Source organism: Heptranchias perlo, chromosome 5 (genome assembly GCF_035084215.1).
Source record: "Heptranchias perlo isolate sHepPer1 chromosome 5, sHepPer1.hap1, whole genome shotgun sequence".
Lineage (NCBI taxonomy): Eukaryota > Metazoa > Chordata > Chondrichthyes > Hexanchiformes > Hexanchidae > Heptranchias > Heptranchias perlo.
The window spans coordinates 103,319,055-103,340,324 of record NC_090329.1 but is presented as its reverse complement, the minus strand read 5'-3'; the positions used below and the strand labels follow the sequence as shown (position 1 = coordinate 103,340,324).

At 42.9% G+C, this 21,270-nt stretch overlaps 1 long non-coding RNA gene across 1 annotated transcript in view; it reads left to right on the top strand.

The window, feature by feature from the left end:
* The window catches only part of LOC137321987 (uncharacterized), a 181,096-nt gene extending 160,352 nt beyond the window's left edge, over positions 1-20,744 (top strand). Inside the window, exon 4 of the long non-coding RNA XR_010962936.1 lies at positions 20,367-20,744. This is a non-coding gene — a long non-coding RNA (uncharacterized lncRNA). The remainder of the gene's footprint in view (positions 1-20,366) is intronic.
* Positions 20,745-21,270: the final 526 nt, after the last annotated feature.

The following is a 21,270-nucleotide window of genomic DNA, read 5'->3' as shown; positions in this document are numbered from 1 at the left end:
AGAAATGACAAATAAACGTGTTAAGCAGTCGTTTGCTGTCATTACTTACAGTAGTTTCTACCCTAGTGTTTATTAGGGAGGAAAGCTTGACAGCGGTAGTGTGGATGATCTTGCTGAGAGATTTCAGCCTTATCTAGTAGCCCGGCAGTGGAGGTCTCTGTCCAATTCCAACCAACCTAGTTTAAGTTGGGAAGTCTAATTGGTGTCAGTGCAAAGGTGAGCATGTAGCCATACTCCCTTGTGGTATACTGGGGGGGTGGGAGGTGGAGGAATGCATCACATGTCCCTGATTGTCTGCAGAGACTTATCTAAGGACCTGAATTTTCAGCCATGCAAATGTTCAAATTTTACAGGACTCCGAAGAAAACCCACCACCCCCCCCCAAAAAAAAACCTGACGCTTAGTTCAAAATGTTATTAAACTAAGAAATATTTGCAATTTTTACTGAAAGTATATGACAGTGTCTGCATTTAATTAGGTGGTATAAGTGCTTTCAATTCACTGCTGACTTCTATCATTTCAATCGCAGTTTTTTCCTTCTTTTTGTTTTATTAATAAAACTGTTCAGTGTTTCTCTGAACTTACCTGTCTTTTTCCTCCTAAGCTCCAAATATGCTATCCCATATAATCTTTTCCCTTCTCTCTGTGTCATCACTGTATTACTGCACACTCCTCCACTCTAACTCATCTTTCCCCACGACCCCAAAACTGTGGAACTCCCACTAATATGCCTTCCTGCCGAAATCTCCAGGTTTTTTTTAAAGCTAAGCTAGATTTATCTAGACTCATCTCCTAACTCTTTTCAACCTTGGTAGTGACATGTGTTAATGACCCATTACTAAGCTTCTTAGTTTTTAAAAATATATTTTTAATGAAATGGGCTGTCCTCAGAAAGAAACAAGTAATACTTCCGACTCCTCTGTTCTCCCTGCACATCCACTTCTTGTGCTGATAAAGAAACACAGGCAGTATGTCAGCCTAATGCTCAGAATGAGTCCTGTGCTCTTCTATGTAAAGATGCTGCTTCCAACAAGCAGCAATATGATCAATAGTATATTGAATGTTCTCTTATTTTCTGTCGATTTTTATTAAGGTTGCACAAGAAGCAAAGAAGTGCTCTTGTGGAGATCCCATACCTGAACACATTAACTGAATAGTTCTTAGTAGACAGGTACCTTACTGACTGTATTTCTAAATATACACAGTACTGTATCTACAAAGCTTATACACTATATCCTTTTCTAATTTTGAACCTTGGTTAGACCACACGGAGTACTTTGTGTAGTTCTGGTCTCCATACTACAAAAAGGATATTGAAGCACTGGAGAAAGTGAAGAAAAATTTACAAGGTGTTACTAGAATTGAGAGGATGCAGCTATCAGGAAAGATTGAACAGGCTGGGGCTGTTTTCTCTGGAAAAGAAAAGACAAAAATAGAGGTTTTTAAAATTATGAAGGGGTTCGATAGGGCGAGTGTGGAGAAACTGTTTCTGCTTGTGGGTGGGTCCAGAACAAGGAGGCATAAATGTAAAGATTAGCCACTAACAGATCAAGTAAAGAATTTAGGAGCAATTTCTTTACATAGAGAGTTGTGAGAAATGTGGAACTCTCTGCCACATGGAGTGATTGAAGCAAATAACACTGACACATTTAAAGGGAGGCTGGATGCATACAAGATGGAGAAGGGATAGAGGGATATGGGGCAGAGTGAGAGGAGACTCGTGTGCAGTATAAACACCGGCATAGACCAATTGGGCCGAATGGCCTGTTTTTGTGCTGTACATTCTATGTAATTTTTGTTTGCCTTGCAAAGCTTATATACTATGTTACTTTCTCAACTTTGTTTGCCGTGATGTATCCTATGTTGTAATCATTACTGTAGAATGCATCATGATTGTAGCAAAAAATATTACATAGAATGTCCAGCACAGAAACTGGATCTATGTCAGTCAGCTCAATTACTCTTTGTGGTAGCGAGTTCCACATTCTAACCACTTTCTAGGTAAAGAAGTTTCTTCTGAATTCTCTACTGGATTTATTAGTGACTGTCTTATATTTATGGCCCCTAGTTCTGGTCTCCCCTGCATGTAGAAATATCTTCTCCATGTCTACACTATAAACACTTTCATAATCTTAAAGACCTCTATCAAGTTACCCCTCAGTTCTCTCTTTTCCAGAGAAAAGAGCCCCAGCCTGCTCAATCTTTCCTGTTGGGTATAACCTCTCAGTTCTGGTGGCATCCTCGTAAATTATTTTTGCACCTTCTCCAGTGCCTCTATAACTTTTTATAATATGGGGACCAGAACTGTTCACAATACTCTAAGTTTCTATACAAGTTTAACATAACTTCTTTGCTTTTCAATTCTATCCCTCTTGAAATGAACCCCAGTGCTTGGTTTGCTTTGTTTATGGCCTTATTAACCTGCGTTGCTACTTCTAGTGAATTGTGTATCTGTATCCCCAGATCCCTCTGCTCCTCCACCTCATTCAGACTGTTATTACCCAAGCAGTATGTGGTCCCATTATTCTTCCTACCAAAACATAATACCTCACACTTATCCATATTGAAATTCATTTGCCAATTACACGTCCTTTCTACAAATTTATTAATGCCTACCTGTATTTTGTCACAGTCCTCCTCGGTATTAACTATACCCCCCAATTTGGTGTCATCCGCAAATTTTGAAATTGTATTTCCGATTCTCGAGTCCAAATTGTTTATGCAAATAGTGAACAAAAGTGGTCCCAGCATCAATCCTTGTGGAATACCACTTCCCACCCACTAAAGCTCATCCTCAACTTACCTGCACTTCCTGAGCACTTCCTCACCTCCCCATTTGTGACCAAACCACTACCACTCACCCCAATCCTGATCCAATGTGATGTCTCTGTCTCATACTCACCCTCTGATGCACCTCTTTCATGGTCAGCCTCACCCAAAGCAATGCATTCATCGGTTGTCCACTTCACCATCACTCACTCACACGTCTGTACTTTCTCCTCTTCTAGGAGAGAGCACAAAATGCACGTGAGAGAGCGAGGACTGGAGGGGGGGCCACAACAAATAGTGGTCCTCACAGATGCAGAGGAGGAGGCCCTGGAGATCAGCCGCACCCTCAAGTGCCTGTCTGTCGGGGATGCCGATACTGGCGCCCGCAAATGTCTGGTGATACAACTTTAACATTCATCACACACAACATGAATTGATGTTAATAATGCTTGGCATGTTGAACACCTCAGAATGCTCATTGCAACATGACACATCTGTGATGATGCTTAATATTGCCTTCTGTTCTCTTACGGGCCCTTCAACGACCGCAGTGACGACAGAGGGTGATTCCTCAGAGGACCTGCCGGCATCTGAGGGTGCACCATCACATCTTAATGAGCCATCCACCAGTGCAGATACTCACGCCTCAGTGGGTCCTAGTAGTCAGTTAGTTGGGTTGGCACCTGGTGAGTCACCACACACAAATGAGCACGAGCAGACACTGATGGCAGGGGCAGCTGTGGAGAATCCACATCGGTGGGCACACTCCTCTCCAGGCTCCGCTCAGCTGGACGCAGATGCTGAACCCTGGGGGACATCCTTCAAATGGAGAATGATGAAGGGACAGCAGCACATTTGCGAGGTACTGGAACAGGCGCCATGCACACTTTTCACAATAGCCCAGAGGATGGAGAAGTCCAACTCCTGCATTAGTGAAATGATGGCAAAGAACGTGAGAGAATCTCTGATTTAGTGTTGCAGGCACGTGAGCAATTATCTGAGATAGTGTTGCAGGTAACTGCGGAAATGTCTGAGATAGTGCCGCAGGTAAGTGCGATGGAAAAAAGGCTGGCCTCCGTTGAGCTTCAAGTGAGGCTCACAAATTCAGGCCCCGACAACACAAATTCAGACCCTGACAACAGCCGTGCGGACTCAGGGTGAACAACACTCTGCCGCCTTAAACAGGCTGACAGATACTTTAGAAGTGACCTTACAAGGCATCACAGATATCCTCCAAACTGTTGTTCAGCAGGGTGGTAGGAGTGATGTGGGCCTGGCCCAGGAGAGGGATGATGGTGAAAAGGGACATGGAAGTGAGGACGCCACTCAAAGCGCTCCCATGTCTCACCCGTTGCCCCCCTCTCAACCAGTACCCGCAATGCTGCCTCCTCTCCAGGTGGCCGAGTCTGCCCCTGCACAGGTGCAGGTGGAGCAATCTTTGGAGGGGGCCTCACAAGCTCCAAAACCCAGAGGGCATAGGCCGAAAGCATCTAAGCAGTCAGGGCATGAACATGAGCAACCTGCCACTACCTCTGCTGCAGCCACAGGGGATGGACCACGTAGAAGGGGTAGGAAGAGAAAGGCTAAGAGTTTGTGATCACGAAGGGAATGCACAAGGGTGTCTGACAGACTGTCGTGTTTTTCATTTAAATTTGGTTTGTGTTAATCAGAGATTCTCTCACGTTCTTTGCAACATTCAATGTTATCATTCTCACCACTACTGCCACGTTTTTCCCATTCTTGACTGGCTTTTGTGATAGCGCCCTTTCATGAGCTTCATCATGAACAGCGACACTTGATGCCACCCAGTGGGTCACTTTACAGTGGGTGTATGTGTAGTTTCAGGACTGTTTTGTGCAGGGGTGGGGGGATGCACAGGTCTTTCCAGGTGGTGTGAGGACTAGACTATCCTCACTTTCTGATCTTACGAGAACCGTTCACATTTGAGTGACTCCCTGGCCTCATGAGCAGCCAGGAGAGCTGCTACACTGGCCCATGGGTTCGTCGTCCTCCTGCTGCTCCTGCTCCTTCTCAATGTGGATAGCAGATGCGGATGGTGGATGAGGGAATGGGGCCTCCTTAATCGGTACCCCTCTCTGTTGCACTATGTTGTGCAGAACACAACACACTACAATAATGTGACCCACATTTGCTGGTGCGTATTGAAGCGCTCCCCCAGAATGATCGAGGCACCGAAATCGCATCTTCAGCAACCCTATAGCATGCTCAATTATAGACCTGGTGGCGATGTGGATGTCGTTGTATCGACACTGTTGATCGCTGATGGGGTTCCTCAGAGATGTCATAAGCCACGTGTGCAGGGGGTATCCCTGGTCCCTGAGGAGCCAACCCTTAAGGGTGTTCGGTGCGTGGAAGAGGCTCGGGATGTTGGATTCCCTCAGAATGAACGAATCGTGGCAGCTGCCAGGGAATCTGGCGCACACGTGAAAAAATCTTTTCCTGTGGTCACAAACAAGCAGAGCGTTGATGAAGTGATATCCCTTTCTGTTGATGAACAGTCCTGGCTCGTGTGGAAGTGCTCAGATTGCTATATGGGTGCAATCGATTGCACCATGTACTCGTGGGAAGCCAGCCGCAGAGTGGAATCCCACTGTCCTCTCCGTCTGGCTGAGGTCGTCCATGGGGAAGTTGATATATTGCGAGGCCCTGCAGAATGTGCCATCGGTGACCGCCTTATGCACTTGAGTGCAAATGACTGAGAGACCCCGACGATGTCACCGGTGGCACCCTGGAATGATCCGGAGGTGAAGAAGTTGAGGGCAGTGGTCACTTTAACTGCTACGGGTAATGAGATGCCACCAGACCCAGCTGGGAGCAGTTCGACCTGAAGGAGGCTGCAGATGTCTGTGACCATCTGGCAACTCACTCTCAGCCTCCATATGCACTGCTCCTCAGAGAGGTCCAGGAAGCTGAGCCTCAGTCTGTAGACCCTCTGACAAGGGTAGTGCCTCCTGTGACATTGCTCCCTCTGTTGTTCCCCTCTGTGCTCTTGTGCAGGTCCCTGTGACGCAGAACTGTGTTGTGGAGCTGCAAGTGGCAGAAGTGCACGCTGTGCTTGCTGAGGATGGTGATGTTGCTCGTCCTCGGATGTAGTGGTGAACGCAGCCATCGCGTCCCTCATCCTGATGGTGTCAGTTTGAGGGGGTCTGGAAAGTTGGTAAATATGTGTAAGGAGAACAATTCTGAGTGGAAACCAAGAGTTTTCAGTCCAAACACAAAGACCTCACAGCCAAAAGTTTGTCTGAGAGAACTGAGTACCCTGCTGCAATAACTCACCTTTTATCCCCATCTGTCAAACAGGCATTTAAATGTCCAAATGGCTGCCGGCTGAAACACGACTCCTTCACCATGATGTGTTTCACACAGCACTGGAAACACGATAAGGCAACGTTGAAATCACTTGCCAGCGTAATTAATTACATTCATGCACATTTCAAGTACTTTAAGCACTTGAATATCATCCCGTCTGCTTTAGTTGCTGGCGGGACTTCAGGGTTCGGGAACGGCGCGCACTCCCAGATGACTCTGGCTCGTGTGGGTCCTTCAGCGTGTTGGAGCCGAGATTCCTGCCCGCTCCAGAAGATCCCGATTTTCTTTGTCCCCCTGCCCCCAACGCACCCGGATTTCTGCTTTAAAACTGAGCCCCACATGTTCTGATCTTAGTCATGAGTCTACTATACGGTACCTTATCGAAGGCCTTTTGAAAATCCAAATATATTACATCTACTACATTACCCTTGTCTAACCTTTCTATTACCTCTTCAAGTGACATTATATTGAAATCAGTACTTTGTTGCAGCTACAATAAATGGAGGTTTGGTTTGAATAGCTGAAGAGCTCCTAAGTTACGTAGCTGTTTACTAAAACTGCTGTCAAAAGTTAACAGTATGTTTAGAATGTAAGTTTTGACTTGTTTCCATTTACAGATGATATAAGTAATTTGAAACTCACAAGTTTTCTAATTGGCTTATTTACTTAACGACTAAATAAATAACGATAAATGCAGAAGTGTAAAAGCAAAAATCTAATTTACATTGCTTCTTATGAAAAGAAAAAAACAAGTATATTAACTGTTCCATTTAATGAAATAATCTGATGCCTGCTCTGTAACTAAATCAGGCCACCTACAAGGCACTGACTGAAAGGAACCCAGCATTTTCATTACTGCCTGCACTTGATGATTTCTGAAACACAAATTAGAGGAATTAGAGATAAAATCAATACAAATCAACCACAACCTGATCCAACAGGAAAGGCGGATTAGAGACCTAAAATGACAGTATTTATTTCCTTTGACTTATGTGTTAGTGATACTTTCAGAGGGATTAGAAAAAAATAACAGTTTGTTCTGCTTGACAGTTTTTTTCCCGATTGTTATGCACTGTGTGTGCCTGCCTTATTATTTTTTGTTAGTTATTTATGAACAGAATATAATATAAACCATATATTTATGTATCCAATAGATTTGCTGTCAGCATGTTCCGTCTAGGCTTGCAAAATTTAATTTCCCTTCATGACAGGAAATATTGGTCAACTGATTATTGCAAAGGTCTGATATCCAATGTAAATCTGAAGCGAGTCCTTGACTGCTGCATGCTGACAAAGTCAAAATAAGCCTCCACCTTATGACATGTAAGGCAATAGAAAAGGATGCACATATCTAGAACTTAAGAATGAAGTGCACAGAATTAAGTTACTAAAGAAATGCTCATGCAGATTTTGCCAGCGGTGTTGTGCTACACACAAATGAGCTCATTTCAAAGTCAGAGCAGGATTGTTGCACAAAAAGGAAGAGGAGACAGGGTATAGTTCTGTCCAAATGAAACAGCAGCAATTTCAAGAAAAATCTTTTATTCCTAATGTCAGAACAAATTATATTTTGTCAAGGCTCCCGTCAAACAAGGTTTTGTGCCGACATCTAAATAAAAACAAAAATGGGCCAATGTTTGTAATGTTGGAGCATTTGTTAGGGGCATCCTCATGCATTAGTGCAAAAGAACCTCTATGGAACCAGGGATGAGCATTTAGGGGTTTATGAGCTGTGACTTCTGCTTTTTAACCTGTGGAATTCAAATATTTGAAGCCTGATCCTGGTTCCACCATTTGGCAGGTGAATCTTCCCAGAATGTCAGAGAATATGGACTTCATAGAATCATAGAAGTTACAACATGGAAACAGGCCCTTTGGCCCAACATGTCCATGTCGCCCAGTTTATACCACTAAGCTAGTCCCAATTGCCTGCACTTGGCCCATATCCCTCTATACCCATCTTACCCATGTAACTGTCCAAATGCTTTTTAAAAGACAAAATTGTACCCGCCTCTACTACTGCCTCTGGCAGCTCGTTCCAGACACTCACCACCCTTTGAGTGAAAAAATTGCCCCTCTGGACCCTTTTGTATCTCTCCCCTCTCACCTTAAATCTATGCCCCCTCGTTATAAACTCCCCTACCTTTGGGAAAAGATTTTGACTATCGACCTTATCTATGCCCCTCATTATTTTATAGACTTCCTCCAAATCCTCCCCATTTGGAAGTACAGTCAAATACTTATCCTGCGTGCAGAGGTGAGACACATTCCACCTACTTCCCCACCCACCATATATCAATTAGCCCACCAATACTTCTGGCAAAAATGGATGTATCCCCCTATTGGACTGCCAGAGAAAATGGACCTTACGTCAGAAATGTGCCACCCAATCTGAACATCTAGTTTAGCAGGTAATATTTTTTCCCCCTTAAAAACACTTTGTTGCAGTTTCAGGCACACTTGATAATCAAATGTTCATGACAACGAGAAACCATTACTCAACAATGAAACTGCAATGTACATGCACAGAGGTCAACACTTATTCCTTTGCACAGGCACATCACAAATTTGGGAAATGTTGAGGGGTAGAATTTCCATGGGGGTTCTCCTGATGTCTTCAGCAGAAGATCAGCAGAAACCCTGGAGAAATAATGTAATTTTGAATGGGTAACAACAGAATTCAGCTCAGAATTTCATTAGGGGTTCATCGTTAGTGTAGGCATTATGAAGAATGCAGAAAAAGTTTAAATAGTCCGAACAAAATACGCTCCAAAGTTCTTTAAAAAACAATAACTTATCAGCACTTATTTTTGTCCACGGCACAAAACCTGCTGTAGGTGAATGGCCCCTTAAAATTACAACCATCAGTCCCCAGTTTAACACACAAAATTACAACTTCAACACTGCAAAATGGACTATAATCTAATTTGCATGGTGCACAGAAAAGCAAAAAAAGATAAAATGTATCATATTTGGCACAACTTCATAGTGGTCAGATGAACAAACTACGAAAAAGGAGGAAATTGCAGCCTACATTTTATTGAGAAGAGACACATCCTTCCCATCATTCCCTTAACCCTGTCCCACTTAGCATTTTCCATCTGTGGCTTTCCGGGTAGCAAGAATGTACAATTTATTTCATGCAATCCAAATCAGCCTTAACACCAAGTAAATATAAGCCCATCATTCTATTAACATACCAAGAAGCAAATTAATTGAGGGGAAAATAGGGCCAAGGGCCTCAACAAAATAAAGTCCCAAACTCAAAATAAACAGCCACATTTTTCAAAATGCAAGGCAAAAACAGCTGAACCCATGGTAACAGATATGCATTTAAGAGAACGCCAACATTTAATTTACTCATATTTTGTGAGTTATAATTTCATTAATCTTATTTCCCTCTTGCTGATGTTGACTAAGTGGAGTATCTTGGGACAATATATTTATGAGCAACTCATCATAGGAAGATAGGGACAGGAGTAAACCATTCAGCCCCTCGAGGCTGCTCCGCCATTCAATTAGATCATGGGCAATCTGCACCTCAAAACCACTTACCCCACTTTGCTCAATGTGCCTTGATACCCTTACCTATCAAAAATCTATCTATCTATCTCAGTCTTGAAAGCTTCAATTGTCCCAGCATCCACAGACTTTTGGGGGAGAGAATTATGGATTTCTACTATGTGTGAAAAAATCTTTCCTGATTTTGCTCCTGAATGGCCTAGCTCTAATTTTAAGATCATGCCTCCTTGTTCTTGATTCCCCATCAGAGGAAATAGTTTCTCCCTATCCACATTATCAAATCCTTTTAACAATTTAGACACATTGATTAGATCACCCCTCAATCTTCTATACTCAAGGGATCACGAGCCAAGTTTGTGCAACCTGTCCTCATAATTTAACCTCTAAGATCCGTTGACATTCTGGTGAATCTGTGCTGCACCCCCTCCAAGGCCAATATATCTTTCCTGAGGATCGGTACCCAGAACTGAATGCAGTACTCCAGATGGGGTCTGACTGAAGCATAACTACCCCCACTTTGTATTCCATCCCGCTTGAGAGATAAAGGCCAATGATCCATTAGCCTTTTTGGTTACCTTTTGTTCCTGTGCACTAGCTTTCAATAATTTGTTTACTTGGACTCCCAAACCTCTTTGTTCCTGTACAGTTTCTAGTTTCTCACCATTTAGAAAATACTCCGATTTATCTTTCTTGGTCCAAAGTGGATGACCTCACATTTGCTCACATTGAACCCCATCTGCCATAGTTTTACCCATTCATTTAATGTGTCTATGTACCATTGCAACTTCCTGCTCCCATAGAATCATAGAATCATAGAATGATACAGCTCAGGAGGAGGTCAATTGGCCCATCATGCCTGTGCCGGCTCTTTGAATGAGCTACCCAATTAGTCCCACTCGCCTGCTCTTCCCCATAGCCCCGAAAACTTTTCCACTTCAAGTATTTATCTAATTCCTTTTTGAAAGTTATTATTGTATCTGCTTCCACCTCCCTTTCAGGGAGTGCATACTACATCATAACAACTCGCTGTTTAAAAACATTTTTTTCCTCATGTCGCCTCTGGTTCGTTTGCCAATTACCTTAAATCTGTGTCCTCTGGTTACCAACCCTTCTGCCACTGGAAACAGTTTCTCCTTATTTACTCTATCAAAACCCTTCATGATTATGAACACCTCTATCAAATCTCCCCTTAACTTTCTCTGCTCCAAGGAGAACAACCCCTTGTTTCTCTAGTCTTTCCACGTAACTGAAGTCTTTCATCCCTGGTACCATTCTAATAAATGTCCTCTGCACCCTCTCTAAAGCCTTGATATCCTTCCTAAAGTGTGGTGCCCAAAATTCAACACAATAAGAACATAAGAAAAATGAGCAGGAGTAGGCAATACAGCCTCTCAAGCCTGCTCTGCCATTCAATAAGGTCATGGCTGATTTTCTACCTCAACTCCACTTTCCCACCCTATAACCACATCCCTTGATTCCCTTAATGTCCAAATATCCATCGATCTCAGTCTTGAATATACTCAACGACTGAGCATCCACAGCCCTCTGGGATAGAGAATTCCAAAGATTCACAACCCTCTGAGTGAAGAAATTTTTCCTCATCTCAGTCCTAAATGGCCGACCCCTTATCTTGAGACTATGGTCTCTAATTCCAGACTCTCCAGCCAGGAGAAACAGCTTCTCACACATTTACCCTGTCAAGCCCTCTAAGAATTTAATACATTTCAATGAGATCACCTCTCATTCTTCTAAACTCCAGAGAATATAGGCACATGCTACTCAATCTCTCCTCAGAGGACAACCCTCTCATCCCAGGAATCAATCTAGTGAACCTTCGTTGCACCCCCTCTAAGGCAAGTATATCCTTCCTTAGATAAGGAGATCAAAACTGTACATAATATTCCAGATGTAGTCTCACCAGAGCCCTATATAATTGCATCAAGACCTCCTTACTATTATACTCCAACCCCCTTGCAATAAAGGCTAACATACCATTTGCCTTCCTAACTGCTTGTTGTACCTGCATGTTAACTTTCTGTGATTCGTGTACAAGCACACCCAAATCCCTTTGAACACCAACATTTCTTTGTCTTTCGCCTTTTAAAAAATATTCTGCTTTTCTATTCTTCCTACCAAAGTGGATAATTTCCCCACATTATACTCCATCTGCTACCTTCTCTCCCACTCACTCCTTTGCAGCCTCTTTGCATCCTCTTCAGAGTTTGCTTTTCCACCTAGCTTTGTATCGTCAGCAAACTTGGATACATTACACTCGGTCCCCTCATCTAAGTCATTGAAATAGATTGTAAACAGCTGAGGCCCAAGCACTGATCCTTGCGGCATCCCACTAGTTACATCCTGCCATCCTGAAAATGACCTGTTAATTCCTACTCTTTGTTTGCTGTCCGTTAACCAATCCTCTATCCATGCTAATATAGTATCCCCAATCCCATGAGCCCTAATTTTGTGTGGCACCTTATCGAATGCCTTTTGAAAATCCAAATATACTACATCCACTGGTCCTCCTTTATCTACCCTGTTAGTTACAGCCTCAAAAACTCTAATAGGTTTGTCAAACACAATTTCCCTTTCATAAAACCGTGTTGACTCTGCCTAATCATATTATGATTTTCTAAGTGCCCTGTTATCACGTCTTTAATAATAGATTCTAGCATTTTCCCGATGACTGATGTTAGGCTAACTGGTCTATAGTTCCCTGTTTTCTCTCTCACTCCTTTCTTGAATAACGGGGTTACATTTGCTACCTTCCAATCCATGGGGACCGTTCTAGAATCTGGGGAATTCTGGAAGCTCAAAACCAATGCATTCACTATCTCTGTAGCCACCGCTTTTAAAATCCTATGATGTAGGCCATCAAGCCCAGGGGATTTGTTGGCTTTCAGGCCCAGAGGATTTGTTGGCTTTCAGTCCCATTAATTTCTCCAGTACTTTTTCTTTATGAACCTCAGTTGCTTTAAGTTCCTCAGTCTCATGAGACCCTTGGTTCCCCAATATTTCCAATGTTTTTTGTGCCATCTATTGTGAAGACAGATACAGGATATTTGTTTAACATCTCTGCCATTTCCTTATTCCCCATTATAATTTATGAACATGTGAATTAAGAGCAGGAGTAGGCCATTTGGCCCCTTGAGCCTGCTCTGCCATTTGATAAGATCATGGCTGATCTGATTGTGACCTCAACCCTACCAACTATAACCTTTGACTCACTTGTTAATCAGGAATTTATCTAACTCAGCCTTAAAAATACGCAATGACCCTGCCTCCACCGCTCTCTGGGGCAGGGAATTCCACAGACTCTTGGGACCCACGTATAGTTTCGCTGATCTGTTCCTTTTTACATACTTGTAGAAGCTCCAACAATCTGTTTTTATATTTCTTGCTAGTTTACTCTCATATTCAATTTTCTCCCTCTTTATCATTTTCGAGGATTTCGTTTCCAACATCGTTCACCTGAGGAAGGAGGAAGCCTCCGAAAGCTTGTGAATTTAAAATAAAATTGCTGGACTATAACTTGGTGTTGTAAAATTGTTTACAATTGTCAACCCCAGTCCATCACCGGCATCTCCACATCATATCAATTTCTTGGTCATCCTTTGCTGATTTCTAAAATCCTTCCAAACCTCAGGCTTACTACTCTTTCTGACAACATTGTAAGCCTCTTCTTTTAATCTAATGCTATCCTTAACTTCTCTAGTTAGCCACGGTTGGATAATTTTTCCCGTGGAATTTTTATTCCTCAAGGGAATGTATATGCGTTGAGAATTATGAATTATTTCTTTTATTGTTCGCCATTGCTTATCTACCGCCATACCTTTTAATCTAATTTCCCAATCTACCATAGCCAACTCGCCCCTCATATCTATGTAATTGGCTTTGTTTAAATTTAAGACCCTAGTTTCGGACTTAACTACGTCACTCTCAAACTCAATATGAAATTCTATGATATTATGATCACTGTCGCCTAAAGTATCCTTAACTATGAGATTACTAATTAACCCTTTCTTATTACACAATACTGTTCCCTAGTTGGTTCCTCAACATATTGTTCTAGAAAACTGTCTTGAATGCATTCCATGAACTCATCGTCCAAACAACTTTTGCCAATTTGATTTGCCCAGTTTATATGAAGATTAAAGTCCCCCACGATTATTGCTTTACCCTTGTGACATGCTCCTCTAATTTCCTGATTTATACTCTGTCCAACACTATAACTAATGTTAGGGGGCCTAAAAACTATTCCCATCAGTGTTTTCTGCCCCTTGTTACTTCTTAGCTCCACCCATACTGATTCTACATCCTGATTTTCTGAGCTAAGATCCTTTCTCACTACTGCCTTTATCCCTTCCCGTATTATCAAGGCTACCCCACCTCCTTTTCCATTTTACCTATCTTTTCTAAAAGTCAAGTACCCTGGAATATTTAGTTCCCAACCTTGGTCACCCTGAAACCACATCTCAGTAATGGCTGCTAGATCAAACCCATTTATTTCTATTTGTGCCATTAATTCATCTATCTTGTTACGAATGCTTTGTGCATTCAGATATAACATGTTTAATTTTAACTTTTTACTATTTTTCCCTGATGTGACCGTAGTCACTAATGCTGTCTTACCTTTATTAAACTCTCTGACTCTTCCTGACATGCTCTGCTTGTTTTTACCCAAATCGCTACACTGCTCTTCAGCCTTGACTTTTCTCTTTAGCCTTATAAATTTACCCTTACCTGAACCTCCCCCCCGCCACACCATCTTATTAGTTTAAAGCCCAATTTGGGCCTAACCAGTGTTTTATAAAGGTTTAGCATAACTTTCTAGCTTTAGTTCTCTATGCCAAGAATTCCGTATACCTTTTTAACAGTCTTTTCAACGTGTCCTGCCATTTTCAAAGATTTGTGTACGTACACTCCCAGGCCTCTCTGTTCCTGCAGCCCCTTTAAAATTGTTCCATTTAGTTTATATTGCCTCTCCTCATTCCAACCAAAATTAATCACTTCACACTTCTGTGCATTAAATTTCATCTGCCATGTGTCTGCCCATTTCACCAGTTTGTCTATGTCCTCCTGAAGTCTGTTACTATCCTCCTCAATATTTACTACATTTCCGAGTTTCATGTCATCAGAAAACTTTGAATTTATGCTCTGTATACCCAAGTGCAGGTCAGTAATATAGATCAAAAAGAGCAGTGGTCCCAATACCAACCCCTGGGGGACACCATTGCACACTTCCCTCCAGTCTGAAAAACAACTGTTCACCACTCCTCTCTGCTTTCTATCTCTTAGCCAACTTCGTATCCACACAGCAACTGCCCCTTTAATCTCATGGGCTTCAATTTTGCTAATAAGTCTATTATGTGGTACTTTATCAAACACCTTTTGAAAGTCCATATACACCACATCTACCACACTACCCTCATCAACCCTCTCCGTTCCTTCATCAAAGAACTCAATCAAGTTAGTCAAACACGATTTGCCTTTAATAAATCCATTCTGGCTTTCATTTATTAACCCATATATTTCCAAGTGCTACTTAAATTTGTCACAGATTTTGTCTCTAAAAGTTGCCCCACCAGCGACATTAGGCTGACTGGCCTGTAGTTGCCGGGTTTATCTCTCTCCCCTTTATTGAACAGTGGTGTAACTTTTGCAATCCTCCATTCCTCTGGCACCACTCCCGTATCTAAGGAGGATTGGAAGATTGTGGCTGGAGCCTCTGCAATTCCCATCATTACTTCCCTCAGTAACCTAGGATGCATTCCATCCGGACTGGGTGATTTTTCTACTTTGAGTACTGCCAATCTTTTTAGTGCCACTTCTTTATCTATTTTTATCCTATCCAATTTCTCCACTACCTCCTCTTTTACTGTGTCATTGGCAGCATCCTCTTCTTTAGTGAGGACTGATGCGAAGAATTCATTTAGTACCTCAGGCATCCCCTCTGCCCCCACAAGAAGATTTCCTTTTTGGTCCCTTATCAGTCCCACGCTTCCTTTGACTACCCTTTAATATTTATATGTTTATAAAAGACTTTTGGGTTCCCCTTTATGTTACCCACTAATCTATTCTCATACACTCTCTTTGTCCCTCTTATTTCTTTTTTCAGTTCTGCCTTGTACTTTTTATTCAGCTTGGTTCTCCACAAAATTATGAACCCAATATTTATCATAAGCCTCCTCTTTCTGTTTTGTTTTAATCCCTATATCTTTAATCATCCAAGGATCTCTAGCTTTGGATGCCCTTTCCTCCCCCACCCCCACCTCCATGGGAATGGGAATGTGTCTAGTCTGTACCCGAACTACCTCCTCTTTGAAGGCCTCCCATTGCTCATTTACTGTTTTACATCCACACGACTTACCGTCCCTCCTAATTTAGTGTCATCTGCAAACTTAGATATACAACTCTCCATTCCTTCATCCAAATCATTAATAAATATGATGAAAAGTTGAGGCCTCAGAACGGATCCCTGGGGATCACCACTTGTCACATCCCCCAAATCAGAGTACATATCATTTATCCCGACTCTCTGCCTCCTAACTCCCAACCAATTTCCAACCCAAGTCAAAAGGCTACCTTCAATTCTGTGTGCTGTCATTTTTGCCAATCAACGAGGATCCAAGGCAGAAAGAAACGAAGAAAGCATTTTGAAACTGTTGAAGTTTTTTTGGGGGGCATAGGGGATTGCCATAACTTCATAGAATCATAGAATCATAGAAGTTACAACATGGAAACAGGCCCTTCGTCCCAACATGTCCATGTCGCCCAGTTTATACCACTAAGCTAGTCCCAATTGCCTGCACTTGGCCCATAACCCTCTATACCCATCTTACCCATGTAACTGTCCAAATGCTTTTTAAAAGACAAAATTGTACCCGCCTCTACTACTGCCTCTGGCAGCTCGTTCCAGACACACACCACCCTTTGAGTGAAAAAATTGCCCCTCTGGACCCTTTTGTATCTCTCCCCTCTCACCTTAAATCTATGTCCCCTCGTTATAGACTCCCCTACCTTTGGGAAAAGATTTTGACTATCTACCTTATCTATGCCCCATATTATTTTATAGACTTCTATAAGATCACCCCTTAACCTCCTACTCTCCAGGGAAAAAAGTCCCAGTCCATCTAACCTCTCCCTATAAGTCAAACCATCAAGTCCCGGTAGCATCCTCGTAAATCTTTTCTGCACTCTTTCTAGTTTAATAATATCCTTTCTATAATAGGGTGACCAGAACTGTACACAGTATTCCAAGTGTGGCCTTATTAATGTCTTGTACAACTTCAACAAGACATCCCAACTCCTGTATTCAATGTTCTGACCAATGAAACCAAGCATGCCGAATGCCTTCTTCACCACCCTATCCACCTGTGACTCCACTTTCAAGGAGCTATGAACCTGTACTCCTAGATCTCTTTGTTCTATAACTCTCCCCAACGCCCTACCATTAACGGAGTAGGTCCCGGCCCGATTCGATCTACCAAAATGCATCACCTCACATTTATCTAAATTAAACTCCATCTGCCATTCCTCGGCCCACTGGCCCAATTTATCAAGATCCCGTTGCAATCCTAGATAACCTTCTTCACTGTCCACAATGCCACCAATCTTGGTGTCATCTGCATACTTACTAACCATGCCTCCTAAATTCTCATCCAAATCATTAATATAAATAACAAATAACAGCGGACCCAGCACCGATCCCTGAGGCACACCGCTGGACACAGGCATCCAGTTTGAAAAACAACCCTCTACAACCACCCTCTGTCTTCTGTCGTCAAGCCAATTTTATATCCAATTGGCTACCTCACCTTGGATCCCATGAGATTTAACCTTATGTAACAACCTACCATGCGGTACCTTGTCAAAGGCTTTGCTGAAGTCCATGTAGACCACGTCTACTGCACAGCCCTCATCTATCTTCTTGGTTACCCCTTCAAAAAACTCAATCAAATTTGTGAGACATGATTTTCCTCTCACAAAACCATGCTGACTGTTCCTAATCAGTCCCTGCCTCTCCAAATGCCTGTAGATCCTGTCCCTCAGAATACCCTCTAACAACTTACCCACTACAGATGTCAGGCTCACCGGTCTGTAGTTCCCAGGCTTTTCCCTGCCACCCTTCTTGAACAAAGGCACAACATTTGCTACCCTCCAATCTTCAGGCACCTCACCTGTAGCTGTCGATGATTCAAATATCTCTGCTAGGGGACCCGCAATTTCCTCCCTAACCTCCCATAACGTCCTGGGATACATTTCATCAGGTCCCGGAGATTTATCTGCCTTGATGCGCGTTAAGACTTCCAGCACCTCCCTCTCTGTAATATGTACACTCCTCAAGACATCACTATTTAGTTCCCCAACATCCATGCCTTTCTCAACCGTAAATACCGATGTGAAATATTCATTCAGGATCTCACCCATCTCTTGTGATTCCGCACATAGATGACCTTGTTGATCCTTAAGAGGCCCTACTCTCTCCCTAGTTACTCTTTTGCCTTTTATGTATTTGTAGAAGCTCTTTGGATTCTCCTTTGCCTTATCTGCCAAAGCAATCTCATGTCCCCTTTTTGCCCTCCTGATTTCTCTCTTAACTCTACTCCGGCAATCTCTATACTCTTCAAGGGATCCACTTGATCCCAGCTGCCTATGCATGTCATATGCCTCCTTCTTCTTTTTGACTAGGGCCTCAATCTTCCGAGTCATCCAAGGTTCCCTACTTCTACCAGCCTTGCCCTTCACTTTATAAGGAATGTGCTTACCCTGAACCCTGGTTAACACACTTTTGAAAGCCTCCCACTTACCAGACGTCCCTTTGCCTGCCAACTTCAGTGTCTGAGTTTAATTATTTGCGTAGTCATAGTTTTCGATTCATTCTCATTTGTATCAGTCAGTTTCTAATCAGTCAAGGAAGGGGCCCACATATATTTTTGGCTTAAGGCCCAAGAATTTCTTAACTTGTCACTGGCTGTATTCGTACTGCATAATAATGTAAAATTTAATCTAAAACCTAGCTGTTATCTTTCTATTCTACATTAAAAATCTTGCCTATGGCATGTACTTTCTGTCCACATAGCTTACTTCATGTGTCACATTTTTATGTCAACATTTGATAATCGCAAAACTTTGGCCTAGAAATTCGATGACACCATGCCTGTTTTTCAGGTGTTAAATGTGTGCCTATGCTTTCTATATGGTGTGCAGGAAGCACGCACTCATTACGAGTCTGATGTGCGCTGCCCGCCATATTGGTATAGGCAAAAAAATGCCCATAGTCCGTGCCTGAAACAGGTGTTAGGCCCTTTGCATTTGCATGTAAGGGGCCTAACACCTGTTTGAGACACACTGTGCAAAATTGTGTTGCCCTGAACGCATCTGGCGCTGGGTCAGCTGCGTTCAGGAAAACCAGGCCACCACCAAAAAGGAAATGTGTTTTAAAAATATTTATCTGAATGTGGAACCAGGAGGTGCATGAGTGCTCCTCCCTGCTCTACTTTAAAACCATGGGCTACAGCCAGCTCCCGCTTGTCGCCCTCTTCCCAATGTCCCCCATGCCGACCTCCCAATCGGCCCCCAACAACCCCCCCTGATCGGCCTCCAACCACCCCCCCCCCCCCCCCAACAAATCGCCCTCCTCTCCCGGTCGCCCCCTCCGGATCATCTTCCGTTCCTCTTTAAGCACTTAGCTGAGGGCCACTGCTGGCGACACAGCAGCCCGAAATTCCAAACCTCTTCGCCGGTCTCATTTGATTTGGGTGTGCCTCGGGCCTACCTGTTTAGGCCTGTGCGAACAAATTTCTCAGCCATTACGTCAACATTATTGTATTGGGGAAAGAATGAATTGCCTGTCATGCTGTAGATGTAGAACTCTCACCACTGGGTGGTGCTTTGATGTGAGTTACCAGGCGGAACTTTAAATTGTAGTCAGGGAGCGTAAAATGGGCAGTAGCCGATCGGCCGCCCTTTATACCCCCATCTGATTTTCAATGGAAAGTAAATTCAGGCAGAGTGTAAAGTCCGAGGGGAGCGGGAACCTTGCTGATTAGGAGTGCATATCAGAAAATCATGGGCAGTGTACACCCAAATTTTTGATATGTGCTTCTAGTGGGCAAGGCTCCTGATCAAGGCCACAGACTCTTAAAGTTACCCTCATGTTGTATGCATTTGCCACAGACAGAATAAGTATTTAAATACTCAGTGCTAGGGATGAGGGGGGGGGCAAGGGGGAGGCTGTGAGGGGACTGGGGCAGAGTAGTGGTTAGGGGCAGCGGGCTAAAAATGAGGGTGGGAGAGAGCTTGGGATGACAGCAAACTAGAGGTGAGGGAACAAGGGGTGAGTAGGGGCAAGCGGAGAAAAGGTGGGGAATAGGGAGAGAATGATGGGAATAGGCTGCTGTTGGGAAGAGGAGATGGGGAGTGAATCATAGAATCATAGAATCACAGGAAGGTTACAGCACGGAAGGCGGCCATTCGGCCCATCGAGTCCACGCCAGCTCTATGCAAAAGCAATCCAGCTAGTTCCACTCACCCGCCCTATCCCTGTAGCCCTGCAATTTTGGAATGGGGAATAAAAGGGGAGGAGTGATGGGGAGGGTGCAGAGGTGATCATGGGGGAAAGATGGGAGGGGGGTTCAGGGAAGGGGCCTGTTATATGCCCACGTCATCACACCGTTAGAGGCTACATGTCATGGTAACCAAAGGTAATTTGTTCCTTTTTTCTTTCTCTTTCGACAAAACAGCATCCCCTTCAGATATGCTCCAGTTCCACAAAAGCAGAAGATCTGGACCAACATTACTGCAAATCCTACAACTATTGCTGTTGGGTGCTTTAAATTCCCTGCTACCTTTTATACAGCATTTAGCAACCTTGGACATTTGTTTTATACGGGAGAGATCATGAACTAGTGAGATGATCAAAAAGGCGAGTGATATCACCATTTCATTTCCAAATACCCACTCAAAAATGGAAGGATGCTTTCCCTGGTCACTGGAAATGATGTGGTGCTAAAGATCCCAGAATTGGGAACCAGACAAAACACCTTCAAAAAGGATATTTCCACCATCACCACTAAAAATATGTAATTTATTCAATATTTTATAATGAATAAACACCAGATTTTTGCAATAACACTTTGTATTAGTTTAAATAATGTGGATATTGAAAACAGGCCAATACATTTCATTAATGTACCCTATAATTTGGACACAAATAATGACTGTAGTAGAAGCAAACAATATCTTACTGTTTAGGTGCCCTGGTAACTGTAAGCAATAATAGTCACTGGACATATTTAATACATGGATACTAGGAAAAATCACTCTGAAGCCAACATGTTTTCATGTTGTGTGATGCTCCTAATTCATCACCACAAATTGCTCCCATCCCCATTGCTGCCCTCCACCACTTAAGAACCTGCAACCAGTAATACTTCACCTTAGAGTTATGTAGCTCCAAAATCCTCTCTCCACACACAACTCAAATTTGGCAGGACAACATTTATTAATTGAACTGCGGACTGTTTTTCACAGTTCAAGTGGATATAGCACAAATACTTTACTAAAATCGTAGTGAACTGTGAAGTACTTCTTAATTTCAGCAGTTAATTAGCTATATTGAAGAAATACTAAGGCCTGAGTTACGTT